General features: G+C 45.8%; 1 protein-coding gene across 2 annotated transcripts in view; it reads left to right on the plus strand.

Moving 5' to 3' along the window:
* FYB1 (FYN binding protein 1) overlaps positions 1–21993 on the plus strand; it is a 72560-nt gene that overhangs the window by 42557 nt on the left and 8010 nt on the right. The gene's annotated exons all lie outside the window — the stretch shown is intronic.

Genomic DNA, 21993 nt, shown 5'->3' on the forward strand with positions numbered 1-21993 from the left:
CAACTTTTCCCATTTTTTTATACAAAGTTGGCATTTGACCAAGATATTTTTGTCACCCAGCATGGGTATATGTAAAATGACACCCCAAAACACATTCCCCAACTTCTCCTGAGTACGGCGATACCAGATGTGTCACACTTTTTTGCTGCCAAGGTGGCCAAAGGGGCACATATTCCAAAGTGCACCTTTCGGATTTTGCAGGGCATTTTTTACACATTTTGATTGCAAAGTTCTTCTCACACATTTGGGCCCCTAAATTGCCAGGGCAGTATAACTACGCCACAAGTGACCCCATTTTGGAAAGAAGACACCCCAAGCTATTCCGTGAGGGGCATGGCGAGTTCCTAGAATTTTTTATTTTTTGTCGCAAGTTAGTGGAATATGAGACTTTGTAAGGAAAAAAGAAAAAAAAAAGAAAAATCATAATTTTCCGCTAACTTGTGACAAAAAATAAAAAATTCTAGGAACTCGCCATGCCCCTCACGGAATACCTTGGGGTGTCTTCTTTCCAAAATGGGGTCACTTGTGGCGAAGTTATACTGCCCTGGCAATTTAGGGGCCCAAATGTGTAAGAAGTACCTTGCAATCAAAATCTGTAAAAAATGGCCGGTGAAATCCGAAAGGTGCACTTTGCAATATGTGCCCCTTTGCCCACCTTGGCAGCAAAAAAGTGTCACACATGTGGTATCGCCGTACTCAGGAGAAGTTGGGGAATGTGTTTTGGGGTGTCATTTTACATATACCCATGCTGGGTGAGAGAAATATCTTGGCAAAAGACAACTTTTCCCATTTTTTATACAAAGTTGGCATTTGACCAAGATATTTTTCTCACCCAGCATGGGTATATGTAAAATGACACCCCAAAACACATTCCCCAACTTCTCCTGAGTACGGCGATACCACATGTGTGACACTTTTTTGCAGCCTAGATGCGCAAAGGGGCCCAAATTCCTTTTAGGAGGGCATTTTTAGACATTTGGATCCCAGACTTCTTCTCACACTTTCGGGCCCCTAAAAAGCCAGGGCAGTATAAATACCCCACATGTGACCCCACTTTGGAAAGAAGACACCCCAAGGTATTCAATGAGGGGCCTGGCGAGTTCCTAGAATATTTTTTTTTTTTGCATAAGTTAGCGGATATTGATTTTTTTTGTTTTTTTTCTCACAAAGTCTCACTTTCCGCTAACTTAGGACAAAAATTTCAATCTTTCATGGACTCAATATGCCCCTCACGGAATACCTTGGGGTGTCTTCTTTCCGAAATGGGGTCACATGTGGGGTATTTATACTGCCCTGGCTTTTTAGGGGCCCTAAAGCGTGAGAAGAAGTCTGGAATATAAATGTCTAAAAATGTTTACGCATTTGGATTCCGTGAGGGGTATGGTGCGTCCATGTGAGATTTTATTTTTTGACACAAGTTAGTGGAATATGAGACTTTGTAAGAAAAAACAAAAACAAACAAAAAAATTTCCGCTAACTTGTGCCAAAAAAAATGTCTGAATGGAGCCTTACCAGGGGGGGGGGGTGATCAATGACAGGGGGGTGATCAATGACAGGGGGGTGATCACCCATATAGACTCCCTGATCACCCCCCTGTCACTGATCACCCCCCCTGTAAGGCTCCATTCAGACATCCGCATGATTTTTTACGGATCCATGGATACATGGATCGGATCCACAGAACGCATGCGGACGTCTGAATGGAGCCTTACAGGGGGGTTATCAATGACAGGGGGTGATCAGGGTAATCAGGGTGATCACCCCCCTGTCACTGATCACCCCCCCTGTAAGGCTCCATTCAGACATCCGCATGATTTTTTACGGATACATGGATACATGGATCGGATCCACAGAACGCATGCGGACGTCTGAATGGAGCCTTACAGGGGGGTTATCAATGACAGGGGGTGATCAGGGTAATCAGGGTGATCACCCCCCTGTCACTGATCACCCCCCCTGTAAAGCTCCATTCAGACATCCGCATGATTTTTTACGGATCCATGGATACATGGATCGGATCCACAAAACGCATGCGGACGTCTGAATGGAGCCTTACAGGGGGGTTATCAATGACAGGGGGTGATCAGGGTAATCAGGGTGATCACCCCCCTGTCACTGATCACCCCCCCTGTAAGGCTCCATTCAGACATCCGCATGATTTTTACGGATCCATGGATACATGGATCGGATCCACAAAACGCATGCGGACGTCTGAATGGAGCCTTACAGGGGGGTTATCAATGACAGGGGGTGATCAGGGTAATCACCCCCCTGTCACTGATCACCCCCCCTGTAAGGCTCCATTCAGACATCCGCATGTGTTTTGTGGATCCGATCCATGTATCCATGGATCCGTAAAAAATCATGCGGATGTCTGAATGGAGCCTTACAGGGGGGGTGATCAATGACAGGGGGTGATCAGGGAGTGTATATGGGTGATCACCCGCCTGTCATTGATCACCCGCCTGTCATTGATCACCCCCCTGTCATTGATCACCCCCCTGTAAGGCTCCATTCAGACATCCGCATGATTTTTTACGGATCCATGGATCGGATGCACAAAACGCATGCTGACGTCTGAATGGAGCCTTACAGGGGGGTTATCAATGACAGGGGGTGATCAGGGTAATCAGGGTGATCACCCCCCTGTCACTGATCACCCCCCCTGTAAGGCTCCATTCAGACATCCGCATGATTTTTTACGGATCCATGGATACATGGATCGGATCCACAAAACGCATGCTGACGTCTGAATGGAGCCTTACAGGGGGGTTATCAATGACAGGGGGGTGATCAGGGAGTGTATATGGGTGATCACCCGCCTGTCATTGATCACCCCCTGTAAGGCTCCATTCAGACGTCCGCATGATTTTTTACGGATCCATGGATCGGATCCACAAAACGCATGCGGACGTCTGAATGGAGCCTTACAGGGGGGTTATCAATGACAGGGGGGTGATCAGGGAGTGTATATGGGTGATCACCCGCCTGTCATTGATCACCCCCTGTAAGGCTCCATTCAGACGTCCGCATGTGTTTTGCGGATCCGATCCATGTATCCATGGATCCGTAAAAATCATGCGGACGTCTGAATGGAGCCTTACAGGGAAGTGATCAATGACAGGGGGTGATCAGGGAGTGTATATGGGTGATCACCCGCCTGTCATTGATCACCCCCCTGTAAGGCTCCATTCAGACGTCCGTATGCTTTTTGCGGATCCGATCCATGTATCCGTGGATCCGTAAAAATCATACGGACGTCTGAACGGAGCCTGACAGGGGGGGTGATCAATGACAGGGCGGTGATCAATGACAGGGGGGTGATCAGGGAGTTTATATGGGGTGATCAGGGGTTTATAAGGGGTTAATAAGTGACGGGGGGGGGGGGGTGTAGTGTAGTGTTTGGTGCGACTGTACTGACCTACCTGAGTCCTCTGGTGGTCGATCCTAACAAAAGGGACCACCAGAGGACCAGGTAGGAGGTATATTAGACGCTGTTATGAAAACAGCGTCTAATATACCTGTTAGGGGTTAAAAAATTCGGATCTCCAGCCTGCCAGCGAGCGATCGCCGCTGGCATGCTGGAGATCCACTCGCTTACCTTCCGTTCCTGTGAGCGCGCGCGCCTGTGTGCGCGCGTTCACAGGAAATCTCGGCTCACGCGAGATGACGCCAATCGGCGTTAGTGTGACCTGGCAGCGCCGCAGCATTGACGCCTTTCGGCGTTAGTGTGACGGCAGAAGGTTAAAGGGATTCTGTCACCTCCCCTAACCCAAAATCCGATTTTAAAGCAGCCATGCAGCACAGCTTACCTTGATTAGGCTGTGCTCTTTTATCTTGTAATCCTTCCAGTAGTTTCTGTAAAAAACGACTTTTATGGATATGCAAATGAGCCCTGAATGTGCCCAGAGGGGCGTTTTGTTCCTCTTAGAGAGCCCAGTACCGCCCCTCTTACAGTGCCCAGCCCGCCTTCCTTGTACTGTCTAACCGCCGCCCCCAGCCTGCCACAGCCTCTCCTCCCTCTCCTCCCCCTCCCTCACGCCAAACGAACTCTCGCACAGGCGCAATACCCACTGAGGGCTGCGCCTGTGCGATCAGCAGGAGACTGTGGGGAAAGAAATCGCTGGCTGGCTTCACTGTGGCAGGCAGGCAGGCTGGAGAAAGCGCAGGGTGCAGCAGCGATCGGCTATCCTCTGCGCTTCCTACCAGGCTGACTGAGGGAAGAGCGAGCATCGGACGTCACTGGGCTCGGCGCATGCCCAGTGACGAGGATGAAGCTCCTGCCCTCAGTCTCCTGATGATCGCACAGGCGCAGCCCTCAGTGGGTACTGCGCCTGTGCGAGAGTTCGTTCGGCGTGAGGGAGGGGGAGGAGAGGCTGTGGCAGGCTGGGGGCGGTTAGACAGTGCAAGGAAGGCGGGCTGGGCACTGTAAGAGGGGCGGTACTGGGCTCTCTAAGAGGAACAAAACGCCCCTCTGGGCACCTTCAGGGCTCATTTGCATAATCATAAAAGTCGTTTTTTACAGAAACTGCTGGACGGATTGCAAGATAAAAGAGCACAGCCTAATCCAGGTAAGCTGTGCTGCATGACTGCTTTAAAATCGGATTTTGGGTTAGGGGAGGTGACAGAATCCCTTTAAATTTGATGTAGTTTTACAATTTGCTGAAGGGAAGATGTGAACTCTATATGACAATACTTATCTGTAAGACGGTAGGATTCTGGATCTAGTATGTCAATATCTGGGCACTGTGACTGTATGTCAGGGGTAATGGGGAAGGGGAAACACCAGGGACACACAAAGAAATAGACAACAATCTTAGGCCTCAAAAGCTGAGGAAGAGGGATGGTGACCACCTAGTAATCCCTAGGCCTTTCCCTAACTCCTGCCAGTATGAGCAGATCCTGATGGTGGAAATGCTCATCTGCCGGATACCTAAAGCCCTGCAGAAACTGAGGAGCCCTAGGATAGGTAGCAGTAGTTGAGATAGCTGGTTCCTTCCCAGATGAAAGAACCCGCTTCTCCCTGAGGCCTAGAACAAAACACACCAGCGAACAACAACAGAAATGGCAACAAACACTTAGCTTTGGGATGTCTGGAGAAGCAGGAGGTCCAAGACAAACAAGCTCTAGCAACTCCAATAGGAAATATAAACCGCATGGTCAGCAGTGTGAAGTGGACCTAAATAGAGCCTCATCACTGATAACGAGCGGCACCTGAGGAGAGGTGAGAACCTGCCAAACAACATACAAAGCGGAAAACAGAGAGACCTGTCAGATAGCCTCACGTGCAGCAAGTCTATCTGATCTTCTCACCTCTGTCACGGGAGGGATCATGACACTGTATATATAATCTGAAAACTGTCTGGCAGCATTGCACACACATTGTATAGTGCTATTACATAAACACTGTATAGCAGTATTACATAAGCAGCAGTATTACATACAAATTGCACTGCAATATTACATACAGATTATATAGCAGTATTACATACACACCTATAGTGTAGAGCAGTATCACATAAGCAGCAGTATGACCTAGATTGTATAGCAGTCTAACCAACACATTGTATAGCAGTATTACATACAGATTGTATTACATAAACATTGCATCGCATTTTTATATACACATTGTACTTACATACACATTGTATAGCAGCATTACATAAGCATTGTATTGCAGTGTTATATACACATTGTACAGCAGCATTACATAAGCATTGTATTGCAGTATTACATACACATTGTATAGCAGCGTTATATACACATTGTATAGCAGTATTACATACATATTGTTCAACAGTATTACATACATTTTGTCTTCTGACACAATTTCTCAAGCTCAGCATGGCAGTATTATATGAATATGTGGATCAAAGGAGCAAAAGGGCATATATAAGAGAGAGTTTGAATGTTTTTTTTTTAATAGGATCCTGTTTTTTTTTTTTTTTTTTTTTTTTTTTTTGGGGGGGGGGGGGGGGGGGGGGGTTCTGACGGAACAAAATAATGGAAAACGAAACAAAGATGTGAACCCTCCCTTATCAGGACATTTTTTATTAATATATTGGATTTCTCTACTGAGTGAGCCTTGTTTGAGGTGGCTGTGTCTAGAGGATGTGTATGTATGCGATCCATGTGTGTGTGTTGTATGTATGTGTGTGTGCTGTATGTATGTGTGTGTGTGCTGTATGTATGTGTGTGTGCTGTATGTATGTGTGTGTGTGCTGTATGTATGTGTGTGTGTGCTGTATGTATGTGTGTTGTATGTGTGTGTGTGTGTGTGCTGTATGTATGTGTGTTGTATGTATATGTGTGTGTGTGCTGTATGTATGTGTGTTGTATGTATGTGTGTGCTGTATGTATGTGTGTGTGCTGTATGTATGTGTGTGTGTGCTGTATGTATGTGTGTTGTATGTGTGTGTGTGTGTGCTGTATGTATGTGTGTTGTATGTATGTGTGTGTGTGCTGTATGTATGTGTGTTGTATGTATGTGTGTGTGCTGTATGTATGTGTGTTGTATGTGTGTGTGTGTGTGTGTGTTGTATGTATGTGTGTACGACATTTTGAACACGATTAGACTTTGCCAATATCTGCTTTCAATTATTTATCAGCTGGGAGTTCCCCCGCCCACCCGTCCTCCTCTGACAACTTCTCATAATGAGCAGGGATTCTGAGAAGTCAGGTGGGGGAGCTCAGAAAGAGGACAGGCTCCTATACACTCTACTGTACACAGCGCATGCACCGGTACTATGTGGTCTCTGTTCATCACCCTTGACTCTTTTAATGTGTGGCCCTTACATAGGGCAGCTGGAAGGAACGGCCGGGCCCATCTGTATAACCATTTGTACCTGTGCAGCGCCTGGACCTGAATGGTGTTCCTGAAAATGAACCTATTTTCTGTCATCACATAATCCCATTTAAAGTGAAATTCTAGGTAAAATGTCATAAATGATATTATGCACCTACTACCAATGTAAGTTTCCTTTCCACCACAGGTAATAAAAGCTGTTGCATATGAGTGGACTGTACCGGAGAGGTGGCCACAATGACACCCCCTTCTGTGACATCACTTCCTGCTCTGCAGCTATTGGCTGAAGTCACACCTCACAGACTTCCTGCTCTGCCCCCTGCACATAATACCGGTAATGCTGAGAGCTCTCTGCTCCATTTCCGCTGCTTCCTTTGCTACAGAATCAGAGAGAATTATCTGTCTGGAAGGAGCAGAGCTGCCCGTATTACCAGTATTATGCGCAGAGTACATCCAGGGGAAGGGCAGAGCAGGAAGTCAGGTGCCGCTCCAGCCAATAGCTGCAGGAAGTGATGTCAGAAGGGGGGCGGGTGTGATTTTGGCAACTTCTGCTGTACATGCCAGGTCACTTGCAGCAGTACAGTGGTTGTTGCTTATGCAATAGAGCAGGACACTGGTACAATGGCCAATGATGCAGTGGGCCAGGATATGTGTATAGAAGTTTATGGTTTGTTCGTGATGCCAATTGCAGCTTGCACAGGTACTGTAGCAAGGCCCTTTAAGATGTTATAACTCACGTACCAGGTGAGGAATGCCAGAGGGGGATAATGTCTCTGTATAGCAGATATGGTAGTGTCAACGGTGTCTCCTACTTTGGTACGGCTGGACGCCTGGATCCTGAATGAGTGTTGTTAATAGGAGTAACTGAGGAACTTTGGTGATAGTAAATGAGATCCAGACTTGAGATGTAATCCAACTTGTCTTTACTGAATGGCAGCTTTAAATCCACACGAGTTACAGCAATAGTCTTGGGTCCCAGCAGGTATTGGCAATGTATGGCAGGGATCAATATCTCTTCTGCTCCTATACTATGTGCCTGGAGAATCTGGCAGGTATTTATCTTCTGCTCTGTCCGTCTTCTGCTGTGTAATGGGCCTGACTAGCTGAGAAGGAATTTGGCTTCTCCTGGACTCTGGATATGTACTCACAGCTTGGCTCACAGGGGATGCTTCTTCCTGGAGTGCTGGAGGTGGCTGCTTTTCTTGTTCACAGTCGAGGCTGATGGCTCAGGCTGGGAAGGGTGATCTTTGGCCTCAACCGAGACAGGGTCCTGTCTTGGGATCCCTATTTTCTGAGAGCTCCTACTAACACAGCCTTCCCCTAGCCGGGGTAGCTGGTACACTAACTAGAACTTCCTTCTCCTCCCCATGAGACAGGACATGGGACCGGCCCACTTCTGCTCACAGAGGGGGGAGCTAAAACTGGAATGAACTATTCCAGTCTAGCAATACTAAATGGGCTATGTTCCTGATCACACATTGCTGCCACCTGCTGGTGTACAGGGAAATTTCAGCATAATATATTAAACAGGCCTAGAAATACATTAAATGACATTAATGACAATATAATCTTATATTCGGGCAATAAAATTACACTTAACATGTTGGAGCAGGAAAAGAGAGTTTAGTAACATACTCCGGGATTTACACTTCCTGTGGCCTAATGACTTTTGCTGTATACGACGAAGTGGAAACATGCATTTGAGGGACCCAAGTGAAAGTATTTGTTATTATAAGACTCTAGTAGATGCATTTTACTATTGGTTGGCTGCATGCAAGCAGTTGTCGTTTATGAAAGCAGACAAGTACAATGACCAAAAAAATGAATGATATAAAATCAGCATAAAGTAGGAAAGCAAGATGGTTGTCAACATTTATTAAAGTGCATCTGTCAGCAGTTTTGTACCTATGACCCTGTCTGACCTGTTACATGTGCGCTTGGCAGCTGAAGACATCTGTGCTGGTCCCATGGTCATATGTGCCCGTAATGATGTTTTAATATATGCAAATGAGTCTCTAGGAGCAACGGGGGCGTTGCCATTACACCTAGAGGCTCTGCTCTCTGCAACTACCTAGCCCTCTGCACTTTGATTGACAGGACCAGGTGTGGTGATGTTTTCACTGCCTCGTCCTGTCAATGAAGGAGCGGAGCCTCTAGGAGTAACGTTGGCGCCCCCGTTGTTCCTAGATGCTCATTTGCATATAATAAAACTTGGAGTGATTTTTGGACTCCACATTGCAGCAGCTCCACCTGAAAGTACAGCCTCTTCCTCTTGATGATAACAATTTGCAATAAGTCAGGCATGTCCAAACTGCGGCCCTCCAGCTGTTGCAAACTATAGCTGTAAGCTATCCAGGCATGCTGGGAGTTGTAGTTTTGCAACAGCTGGAGGGCCGCAGTTTGGACATGCCTGCAATAAGTAAATGTGCAGACGGCTGAAGGTGTCTCGTCTGTCAGGTTAGAGCCAACAAAGGGTTTTATAGCGGGTAATAAAGCTGTTCCCTGGGAGGATGTGATGGCGGTTGGCATATCATGGTTTTGAGAAAAAACTTTGCCAAGCTGCTTTGACCTGGGAGATTCGATGCAGTCATCCTGTAGATTATAGCGGCTGATAATTGTTGCACCGCTTCCTGTGTGCACTTAATCCACAGCAATAAATTAAAACGTTATGTCATCAGCCCACACTTCTCACCCACGGGTAGGTAGTCAGGTGTAGGTACACACTAGGCTGCAGTCCTCAAATATGCAGAAACTACGTGTATGATCTGAGTCAGGTACAGTATATATGGAACTTCACATTTTCTAAATATACATGCAGCGAGCCATGGAGAGGATAGGAGTGATAGTAGCAAGAATGGTGGTAGTGGTGGCTACTCACTCTGATGCTCCCTCGTAGGATGGGTGCACCTTTCCTCCATTCGGGGCACACTCCGGATTCTGAGGTTCCTCTGCCTGATGGTTCTTCGAGGTGATGTCGACCATTCATGGTGATGAATGGTCAGGTGCAGGGCAGGGTTCTGAGCAGCAGCGGAGGAGGCAATGATCAGGTGGTTTTGCAGGAGAATCATTCTTTTCATGAAGATTCAAGTTTAAAACGGTTGTGCCAAGTATTTAAGAGTTCCCCTATCCACAAGAAAAGGGATGACTAGATGATTGGTGAGGGTCTAACGGCTGGGACCACCACCGATCATGAGAATGGTAGCGCTGAAGATATCGGAGTACAGCACTCGGCTATCTCTGACACTCCCATAATGCTCATGCATGATGTGCCGCTCCATCAGAACGAGGGAACGGGACCCCTGTTTACATGATCTGTCGGGGGTCACTGGGGGGTCCGACCGCTGGAATCAGCTAGATATCCCTTATCCTGTGAATAGGGGAAAACTTAAAACAAAACTTGGCACAACTCCTTTATGCAGATCAGTGACAGTTCTCCACATGCATGGACCGGCAGATGTTACACAAGTGCACTTTCCACAGTCCTTACAGATGACACGGCTGCAAAGGTCGTTATTAGGCCGAGGTGTTTCTTTAGAGCAGCTACAGAGCGCCAATTTACAGAAAAATAATCTAAGCTGAAGCTCTGTTTGCGTCTGCGATCAGGGAAAATCGTGCGAGTAGGTACGCAATTGCAGTCAGTTCCGATGTTCAGTTTTTATTTCTTCACTGAAGTTCGGGCTTGGGATCGGTGTTCTGTAGATTTTATTATTTTCCCTTATAACATGGTTACAACGGAAAATAATAGCATTCTTAATACAGAATGCTTACTAAAATGTGGCTTTAGGGGTTAAAAAAATAAAAATTAACTCACCTCATCCTGTTGTACGCGCAGCCGGCATCGTCTTCTTTCTTCTTCTTTTAGGACCTGCCAAAGGACCTTTGATGACGTAATCGCACTCACCGCATGGTGACAGCGGTGACATCAGCGCAGGTCCTGCTGAAGGAAGATAGAAGGATCTTCTATCTTCATTCAGCAGGACCTGCGCTGACGTCACCACGTGGTGAGCGCGATTACATCATCAATGGTCCTTTGGCAGGTCCTAAAAGAAGAAGAAAGAAGATGACGCCGGCTGCGCGAACAACAGAATGAGGTGAGTTAATTATTTTTTTTTTTTAACCCCTAAAGCCACATTTTAGTAAGCATTCTGTATTAAGAATGCTATTATTTTCCGTTGTTACCATGTTATAAGGGAAAACAATACAGTAAATTTACTTTTATCAATTTACTTACATCATCTCCTAGCAACCGTGCGTGAAAATCGCACCGTATCCGCACTCGCTTGCGATTTTCATGCAGACCCATTCATTTCTATGGGGCCTGCGTTGCGTGAAAAACTCAGAATATAGAACATGCTGCGATTTTCACGCAACGCACAAGTGATGCGTGAAAATCACTGCTCATCTGAACAGCCCCATTGAAGTGAATGGGTCCGGATTCAGTGCGGACGCAATGCGTTCCACTCACGCATCGCACCCACATGGAATTCTAACCCGTGTGAAAGGGGCCTAAAGTAATATAACACAAACGTGACGTAAACCAGGTATTTACTGGCTACATTCCAAAATTCTCGAACACTGCCTGCTGCATGGTTTAAAGAGGTTTCCGACTTTTTAGAGAAGTTTCTTTTGGCAAATATATGGGTAATAAAGCATGTCACTGTTCTCTGAATCCACCTAAGGAACCAATATATGGGGGACCAGTATATGCGGTACCCCCTCCACCAACCATAAACTTACTGACGGTGGGGGAGAGCAGCCTTGACTCATTTTCACTGACTGATGGCTGCCCTCTCCCACCACTGTCCGCCACACACTGGTACCCCATATACTTGTCATCCTCACAGTAATTACAATCACCCCCATGCACCAATCACATCCAGATCTCCCCCCCCCCCCCCCCTACACACACATTAATCACATTCAGAAGTAGTCACAGTAGACAGCTTGTTCTCCATAACCCCAGCAATCATTTTGTGGCTTACGCTCCCCTCCCCCCCGATCCCCCAAAGTAGTCAGAAAGCTGATTTCCCATCATAATCAGCCTCCCCTATCCCCCCCCCCCCCCAGTAATCTCATTCATGCTCATTATCCACCCCCCCCCCCCCCCCCCCCCCCCAACAATCACATGCAGGCTTACCAACCTCTCCACCTCCCAAGTTGTCAGAATTTTAAGCTCACCATCCTCCTCCCAACCCCCAGTGCATTCGCATACCTTTCTTTAGGGCTCATGCATACGATTGTCTGCCACCCGTGTCGTACATTGGGGACCCTTAAATTACGGTCCCCGATACACGGGCACCGTCCATGTGGCCAGTGCTGACAGATGCAGACCCATTCAAATGGAATGGGTCCATGATCCATCCACACCGCAAAAAATAGAGCATGTTCTATTTTTGTGTGGTGCAGAGGTGCTCCATAGCGCTTCCGTGGCCTTCTGCTCCATATCTTCTGGATTGCAGGTCAATGCAAGTGAATGGGTCCCCATTCGTGAAACGGTGCACACACAGCCGGTGCCCGTATATTACCTGTATGCGGTTGCAGCCAGTTGGTGTTGAAGAGCCCTTAATCTGTGGCAGTCTTCAGGAGGGGCAGCAGCGAGGTATGCAGCCAGCCAGGACGGTAGCAGAGTTCCACTCTCTGCAATCACTCCTCTTTGACGGCAGGGCAGACAAGCACACATGTCGTGTGTCACAAGTCTGAAGGTTTTTTTCATTAAAAGGTACAGCACAGTGGCGGGGCAATTAACAAATGGCAACAAAACTGAAAAGTGTTGCTTGTCATTTGCCGACAGCTGGTGTGCCAGCAGAACACGGTCTGTGTGCCACCGGTTGCTAACCCCTGCTTTAGAGAAAATCTCACACTGCAGTACACTAGCTAACTTTTGCATAAGCATCCAGGAACGCAGGTGCACACTTTCTCTCTTGTACGATGCAACCACAGGGCAGACCCCAACATCAGACTATGCTCTGTACCTTTTATTTATACAGGATGCAATATTCACTTTAGGTGTCCAATGGTGTGGAATAGTGAGCATATCTGGATTTCTGCTTTTTGTAAGCTTGTCTAGGCTCTGAATCTTTTGCAGTACTGAACAACGTGGCTGTAGAGTCTATAAGCTTTTTGAGAGGCAGTTTACCTCTACAGAACTTCTACTCTGCACCTCTCTTTCTTATGACCTGCTTTGTAGATTTTCTGGTCTTTGCCTTGCCCTGGCTGGTACCTAAGTCTAGGCTGGCTTGTCTGTCAACTCCTACACTTTGCTTCTGCTCTCTTCTCTGGCTAGACTTAAACTTCTACTCACACTAACTTTAGACATTTCTAACTCCTCCTTCACTATAGGGAAAGGGGAAAAGCCCTATCTATTGGTGGATGTGAACACAGCCTATTAATACCTTGGCACAAGTCCATACTTTACATGAAAGCACAACTTTGCAACCCTTTTTGCAGTGTACATTAATAGAGGTGATCTCCGGTCCCGGATTTTTATATTTGCCAACTTTTTGACAGATGTGTCCATTAAAGGGGGGTATGTTCTTTATGCAGCTCAGGGCTTTACTGCACTGAGGGGTGTGGCCAGCACTTCAAAGCTGAGGAGCACAGAGGAGCTAAGCCCTGCCCTTAGTGCACTGAAGCCCTGACCTGCATAAAGAAGAGAAGTTTATTTTCTTCTCAGGAATGCCACAACTGATTTTCACAAGACAGGTATCATTGTAATCAGGAGGATGAACCCTATCAGACAGTAGGCATGGTGTAATAGGGATGATCCTGCTGAAAGATGCGCTTTAAAAACTCTAAGGCTTTATTTAATGAACTGCATGCACAGATGGGGTCATTTATTAAGAACAGCGTTGTAGACGGTGTTTGATGCACCTAAGTAATGTAGAGGCGCCGGCCTCTACATAACTTAGGTGCTGGCTGTGCAACATTAGTGTTGAGCACGAATATTCGAATTACGGATATTTATAGCGAATATCGCAACTTCGAGAATTCGTAAATATTTCGAATATAGTGCTATAATATTTTTTTTAGAATATTCGGCATTTATATTTTTACTCGAAAAATCGGCAATGTAATGATCGCGTAATATGCGAATATTACGCGATCAATACAAGTAATATCTAACACTATATTGAATATAGTGCTATATTCGGGGTTTTTTGTAAATATTCGTCATTTTTTTTCCATCTGAAGTTATATTTCCTCCCTGCTTAAGTTGCTTGACAAGCAATTTAAGCAAGGGAGGAATCATGACTTCAGATGGAAAAAAATAATGAATATTCTAAAAACTAATATATAGCACTATATTCAACATAGTGCTATATGTTCGTTTTTTAGAATATTCGTCATTTTTTTGCATCTGAAGTATATCCCTTTTTGACCCACGCCTGTATTGATCGCGTAATATGTGAATCATTACATTGCCGATTATTCGAGTAAAAAAAATAGACTATAACGAATATTCGAATTCACGAATATTCAACGAATATTCTACAAAATATTTGCGAAATATCGTGAATTTGAATATGACCCCTGCCGCTCATCTGTATGCAACATGCTTAAATCTACACCAGCTCCCTATGCCAAAAACAGGCGTAGAAAATGATTACAGCTTCCATTGACTTCTTTCCCAGACTCCTAAATAGGAAATCTGATGGTTGTAGAGGACAACTCTCTAATGAAGTAGGTGGATGTCATAGAAGGGAATCTTCTTGCTTCGGACCCTCCTTAGATGCTCGAATGGAGAGTTTTTCTGGAAGAGGGGTTTTCTGCTTTGGTGGGCCTAACGAGTCTATACATGGACAGCTATAGGTGGTGGTGAACAAAACAAAGCAGGGATTCTTTCTGCGTTATTTTAACAAAACTTTCCACAGTACCAAAAATGTTCAAGAGGTGTGTTGGTTCTTATCGAAGAGAGCCAGAGGGTGTATGGAGACTTAGGGCTCATGCACACGAATGTATTTTCTTTCCGTGTCTGTTCCGTTTTATTTTGTGGACCGTGTACAGAACCATTAATTTCAATGGGTCCCCCCCCCCAAAAAAAACAGAAGTTACTCCGTGTGCATTCCGTTTCCGTATGTCCGTATTTCTGTTCCGCAAAAAAAACAACATGTCCTATTATTGTCCGCATTACGGACAAGGATAGGACTGTTCAATTAGGAGCCAGTTGTTCTGTTTCGCAAAATACGGAATACACATGGATGTCATCCGTATTTTTTGTGGATCCGTTTTTTGTGGACTGCAAAATACATATGCAGCCAGCCAGTCGCAGGGGCAACACGTGAGGTGCACGGTGGACCGATGAGGGGCCAAATGATATAACACACAGTTCATCAGTTTACTCACGGTTAGCAGAAAGCCTCCCTGGGCTGGCAGCACAGTGTTGAGGTGGACAGCACGAAATCCTCCGGGGCACGCTCTGTGGTAGGAAGCATCAGCCAAGATGGTGGTTGAGGTGCCCTTGATGTTAGGGGTGCTTAGGGTGCCTGTTGCGGCTGAGTCCCTTGATGGATTTTGTCGTGACGCCAGTACCGTTAATGGTGGTACAACCAGTAGTGGTAATAAGGAGGTAGACAATGGTAAGATGCAACTTTTACTTTAGATGTCTAAAGTAAGCAGTACAAATATGCAGTCTCTTGATGGTACAGAGTTAATTCTGCAAATCCACTGTTTCTAGGCTTTTCAGGTTTCTAGTTTTGGAGCAGTGGGTTAGGTGTACCTGGTTCCTTTGGCTACTTTTACACTAGCGTTCGATCGGATCCGTTCTGAACGGATCCGATCATAATAATGCAGACGGAGGCTCCGTTCAGTACGGATCCGTCTGCATTATTTTAGCATATAAAAGCTAAGTGTGAAAATAGCCTCGTACGGATCCGTCCAGACTTTCAATGTAAAGTCAATGGGGGACGGATCCGCCTGAAGATTGAGCCATATTGTGGCATCTTCAAACGGATCCGTCCCCATTGACTTACATTGTAAGTCTGGACGGATCCGCACGGATCCGCACGCCTCCGCACGGCCAGGCGGACACCCGAACGCTGCAAGCAGCGTTCAGCTGTCCGCCTGTCCGTGCGGAGGCGAACGGAGCGGAGGCTGAACGCCGCCAGACTGATGCAGTCTGAGCGGATCCGCTCCATTCAGACTGCATCAGGGCTGGACGGCTGCGTTCGGGTCCGCTCGTGAGCCCCTTCAAACGGAGCTCACGAGCGGACCGACGAACGCTAGTGTGAAAGTAGCCTTAGATGTGCTGGATCCTATTCCTTGTCTTTCCCTACAAGCTGAATATTTAGACAGGAAAACTCAACTGTCTCTCAGAAGTTTGGTGTGGCTGCCTGAAGCTATAAAACCTCCACCATGCAAAGGTGTCTGTGGCCCTCAATAATGGCTCTTATCACCGATGAATTCCTAGGAAAGCTTGTTTCTTTTCCAGGGAAGCAAACTCTTCTCCTACTGGTCAGGGATGCAAGTCTATAGTCCGGCCACAGAAGGAAAACGCTCTTCTGCGCCTCACATCTCAGTATCACCTCCTAGCGAAGTTGGCTCCACTCACTGATCTGTGTCATCAAGTCTTCACTCTACATTTTCTCCCACTAATCTGATCTGACCTCCTCAGATCTGCTCTCTTCTGAACTACATTTTTACTCAACTCTCATCTGTCTCCACTCCTCAACAGACTAACTAGGCCTGACCTAGGTATATATTTAAGACCTGAACTATATCCCCATCTAGTGGTGGGATGTATAAATTACGCCTAATCTGCCTGGTAACAGGGATTTTGCAGATACATAAATACAAAACCATACATTACAACCTAGTACTGTTGACAAGTGCTTTTAAGCAGTGCCCACACACACGTAGTGGGACGTTGCACATAGGGTCGTGTGCAAGAGGCCTTATTGTTAGGCAGTGCTCCATGGTAAAAAAATATGTGAATTTGCTCTTGTCAGTCGAACCACAGATTCCTCCAACATTAAGATCTATCTGTGGACAACTGTTTGGGGCCTTTGTTCTTCATCAGTACGGAGCGGGGTGCTGGATGAAAGCCCATAGGGGAGGGGATACTGCTTCTAGGGCGTCGCATACAGCCAACCAGTACCCAGCTCTGTATCAATAAGGGCCAAGAGCCGCCCCAAAACAGTTGTCTACAGATGGGTTAGGCCTCTTTCACTCGGGCGTTACGGATTATCTCAAGATGCGTTCAGTGAAACTCGCACCATTTTGCAAGCCAGGTCAGTCAGTTTTGCGTTCAGTGTTAAATTTTTTTCCGCGCGGGTGCATTCAGTTTTGATGTGTTTTTCACGCGTGTGAAAAAAAATAAATTAAGATTTACAAACAACATCTCCTAGCAACCATCAGTGAAAAACGCCTTGCATCCGCACTTGCTTGCCGATGCGTTTTTCACTGAAGCCTCATTCACTTCTATGGGGCCAGGGCTGCGTGAAAAACGCAGAATATATAACATGCTGCGATTCTCACGCAACGCATGAACTGATGCGTTAAAAAAACGCTCATTGAAATGAATGGGTCAGGATTCAGTGCGGGTGCTATGCGTTCTCGTCACGCATTGCACCCACGCAAAAAAACTTGCTCGTGTGAAAGGGGCCTTGCTCTTCCTTTTGGAGGAGTCTCTTGCATGGCTGTCAAGTTCATTTGCATACATGAACAGTCTAAAATAGACAAGTTGCTAAAGTCAAGAAACTTGCACCTTGAGAAATATGTGCAAAGAAGTTCCTCTCAGAAAGGAGAAGGAAAGTCTGGGGAAATTTAGAATCATTTTACGCTTCTCATAGCAGTAAATACATTTTGTCACAATAACCTTCGCGCTTTGGGAGGAGTTTGTCTGCTAAGGAAGCAAATATAGTAAATATGGTAAAAAAATATATACAAATTTTTATTATGAAATTGCATTAAGTGCCGCTAAACCTCCCAAGACAATAAAAGACAGGACAGTAAAAAAAAAAAGGAAACTGAGAACTTCAAAGTTATCATGCAAGTTATCATTGGCCTATGTGATAGCAGCACCTTCCCCTTCAAGCTGACGTCCACCTCGCCACCACCAATATGCAAACAGCTTGCTTGTTAATAGAATATGTATGAATTAAAGGAACATTCCATGCAAAACCGAAGTTTGCATTATGCAGGTCCTGAGAGGATGGAGTGTGACACAATCTTTATAGATATACAGTGCTGCCCATAATTATTCATACCCCTGGCATTTGACTTAAAGTTACTTTTATTCAACCAGCAAGTAATTTTTTGACGAGAAATGACATAGGTGTCTCCCAAAAGATAATAAGACGATGTACAAGATGCATTATTGTGGAAAAAAAATATTTCTCAGCTTTAATTAACATTTGAGCAAAAGTGTCCGGTCCAAAATTATTCATATCCTTCACAAACTGTCACAGTCTGTGGGAAAATCTAAAGTTCTTTACCATTCCAAATAGTCCAAGCTGTTCTAAAGCATCCTAATTACCAGGGGTCGAGTGGAGGGGGAACGCGTGGGAACGGCGTTCCTGCACTTTTTTCATGGCAGGAACGCCGTTCCCTTTACAAGGCTCAAGCCAGGAGAACGCGGCTGAAATCATGGGGTGAAGCGCACTGTGCAGGGCAGGCTAAGCGGCTTCACAGCTGTCTGTGCGGTGCTGCTGCCTCACTGTGACTCCTCTCATGGCGCCCCGCCCCCTACTGACATCATCTCCTTCACTTCTTCTGTCTAATACGCTGCGAGTATGTTCAGTCACTTCGCAGCTGACACATAGGAGATCATTTAGAAGTTCATCATTAAGAAAAGTTTGTCCCTGGGATTCGAACTCACGAATCCCAGGGACAAACACATCAGAGGCAAGGCATTTACCCTCACAGCCATGAATGCTGTCTAGGTAGTTGCTTAAAAAAAAAAATATAAGACTTCTACTTATACCTAGTGTACTGATACCTAGTGTACAACCATACACATGACAGCTGTCCACTGTGTATGGATGTAGCAGAGCTGGGTGTGTTGGGGCAGCTGTCATGTGTATGGTTGTACACTAGGTATCAGTACACTAGGTATAAGTAGAAGTCTTATTTTTTTTTTTTTAAGTAACTACCTACACAGCTTTCATGGCTGTGGGGGTAAATGCCTTGCCTCTGATGTGTAGAGGTCATGAGTTCGAATCCCAGGACAAACTTTTCTAAAAGTGTTTTTTTTTTTTTAAGACTCCTTCTGATACCTAGTGTACTGATACCTAGTGTACAACCATACACATGACAGCTGCCCCAACACACCCAGCTCTGCTACATCCATACACAGTGGGCAAAGTTACCTACAGTAGAAGTCTTATATATTTTTTTTTTAAGTGATTAGCTAAACAGCTTTCATAGCTGTGAGGGCATATGCCTTGCCTCTGATGTGTAGGGGTCATGAGTTCGAATCCCATGACAAACTTTTCTAAAAGTGTTTTTTTTTTTTTTTTTAAATACCGGACTGTTACTTTACTGCCACGGGGGAGGCGGGCTATTGGCGCCATGATACTAGCACATGAAGGGGGTAGGAGAGAGGAACTTGATACTGGCACATTAGGGGACAGGGGGAGAGGATGGCACTGTGATATTGTGTTTTGATCACAATGTGTAAATTTGGCTCAGTCCGCAGCTACACAAATTACAGCGTGCTAGATTTTCTGTGCTTTTTTTTTTTTTTTTGAGGGGGGGTGGGGGGGGGGTTGCAGTGGATCTTGGGTGAGTTCCCACACTTTTTTTCCCAGGACTTGACCCCTGCTAATTACCCTGATTAATTGGGAACAGCTGTTTTAATAAACTCAACAGGTGAAAAACAGCAGCTCTCTGCAGTTGGTTTGTGGACAGTCATGGCTAAGACAAAAGAGCTCAGTGAGGACCTGCGGCTGCGCATTGTGGCGGCTCACAAGTCAGGAAAGGGCTACAAGGACATTTCTAAATGTTTTCAAGTTCCAGTGGCTACAGTGCAAAGTATTATTAAAATATACAAGATGTTCCGCACTATGGAAAATCTCAGAGGACATGGTCGGAAGCCAAAAGTGACACCTGTGCTGGCCAGGAGGATAGTTAGAGAGGTGAAAAAGAATCCAAGGATCACCACCAAGGACATCCTGGTGAATCTGGGCTCTGCTGCTGGGTTCCACTGATGCAGACCAAGGAGGACGCCACTTCTCCAGATAAGGCACACAAAAGCTCGCTTGGCCTTTGCAAAAGCTCATCTGGACAAAGAAGAAGACTTCTAGTCTTCTGAGTTATGGTTTAGATGAAACAAAAATTGAATTGTTTGGTCACAATGATGTTTCCTTCAATTGGCGTAAAAAAGGAGAAGCCCGTCAAACATGGTGGTGGGAAGCCAATGCTTCGGGGGTGTTTTTCAGCCAATGGACCAGGGAACCTAATCACAGTAAACGGCACCATGAAAAAAAGAGCACTACATGAGGATTCTCAACGACAACATCAGGTAGTCTGCAGAGAAACTTGGCCTTGGGCACCAGTGGACATTTCAGCATGACAATGACCCAAAACACACAGCAAAAGTGGTGAAGAAATGGTTAGCCGACAACAACATTAACATTTTGGAGTGGCCCAGCCAGAGTCCAGACTTGAATCCAATTGAGAATCTGGGATGGGAGCTAAAGATCAGGGTGATGGCAAGAAGACCCTCCAACCTGAAAGATTTGGAGCTCATTGCTAAAGATGAATGGGCAAAAATACCTGTGGAGACCTGCAAAAAGCTGGTCTGCAATTATAGGAAGTGTCTGATTGCTGTAATAGCCAATAAAGGCTTTTCTATCGATTATTGAGAAGGATATGAATAATTCTGGACTGGAGACTTTTTGCTCAAATGTAAATAAAAGCTGAGAAATGTTTTTTCCCACAATAATGCCTCTTGTACATCATCGTATTATCTTTTGGGAGACACCTATGTCATTTCCCATCAAAAAATTACTTGCTGGTTGAATAAAAGTAACTTTAAGTCAAAATTTGCCAGGGGTATGAATAATTATGGGCAGCACTGTACTTCCTTGTGGCAAGCTGGCTTGTCTTTACTCCTGATCTGGCTTCTCGACAGGTCTACTGTCATTCCAGGGTGTGTGGACAAGAGATTGCAAATTGCCTATTCCTGCTCCAAGCTAGCCTTCTCTGGTGCAGGCGTTGCTGCTTTTACAACATTATCTAGACCTTAGGTAGTGAACTATTCCCTCCACTAGCTAGCTAACTACCACGCATTAAGCAGCTGGTCCTCTCTTCACCATCTATCAGAACTGTGTGCTACCATACTGTGTATGACCATGTTGTCCTGCTGGGCACCTTAAACATCTCCAGCATGATCCCTGCTCTCACCTCTGATTCAGCCTGGTGTTATAACTTATCATATTAAACATATGCACAATGCCCATTGACATGCTGATTGCAAGAGGATAAGATCCTACTTAAAGGATCTTTTTGTGCCATGGGTGGTATGCTTGTCTCCCCTCACGGATAGACAGTTGTAACTTAACCAAAGAGATCTTTACTTGATTTACAGCTTAATTTGAGGCAACAGATAAGGCTACTTTCACACTTGCGTTCAGAGCGGATCCGTCTGGGGTCTGCCCAGACGGATCCGCTCATATAATGCAGATGATGGGATGCGTTCAGAACGGATCCGTCTGCATTATATTGTAAAAAAAATTCTAAGTGTAAAAGTAGCCGCAGACGGATCCGTCCAGACTTTACATTGAAAGTCAATAGGGGACAGGGCCGTTTGAAAATTGAGCCATATTGTGTCAAATTCAAACGGATCCGTCCCCATTGACTTCCATTGTAAGTCTGGACGGATCCGCACGCCTCCGCACGGCCAGGCAGACACCCGAACACTGCAAGCAGCGTTCAGGTGTCCGCCTGCTGAGGGGAGCGGAGGCTGAGCGCTGCCAGACTGATGCTTTCTGAGCGGATCGCCATCAACTCAGAATGCATTAGGGCTGGACGGATCCGTTCAGGGCCGCTTGTGAGAGCCTTCAAACCGAACTCACAAGCGGAGCCCCGAACGCAAGTGTGAAAGTAGCCTTAATTAGGTACACTGTCTCTCTAAGTACCAACAGGCTAATATAACACCATCACTCTCCCTTTGACTTGCATTGCATTGAGCTCCTGTGCAAATAGGCGTTGACTGTGGTCTCCTCAGAGCGGCATCAATGGGGATCATA

Source organism: Bufo gargarizans, unplaced genomic scaffold (assembly GCF_014858855.1).
Source record: "Bufo gargarizans isolate SCDJY-AF-19 unplaced genomic scaffold, ASM1485885v1 original_scaffold_2062_pilon, whole genome shotgun sequence".
Taxonomy (NCBI): Eukaryota; Metazoa; Chordata; class Amphibia; order Anura; family Bufonidae; genus Bufo; species Bufo gargarizans.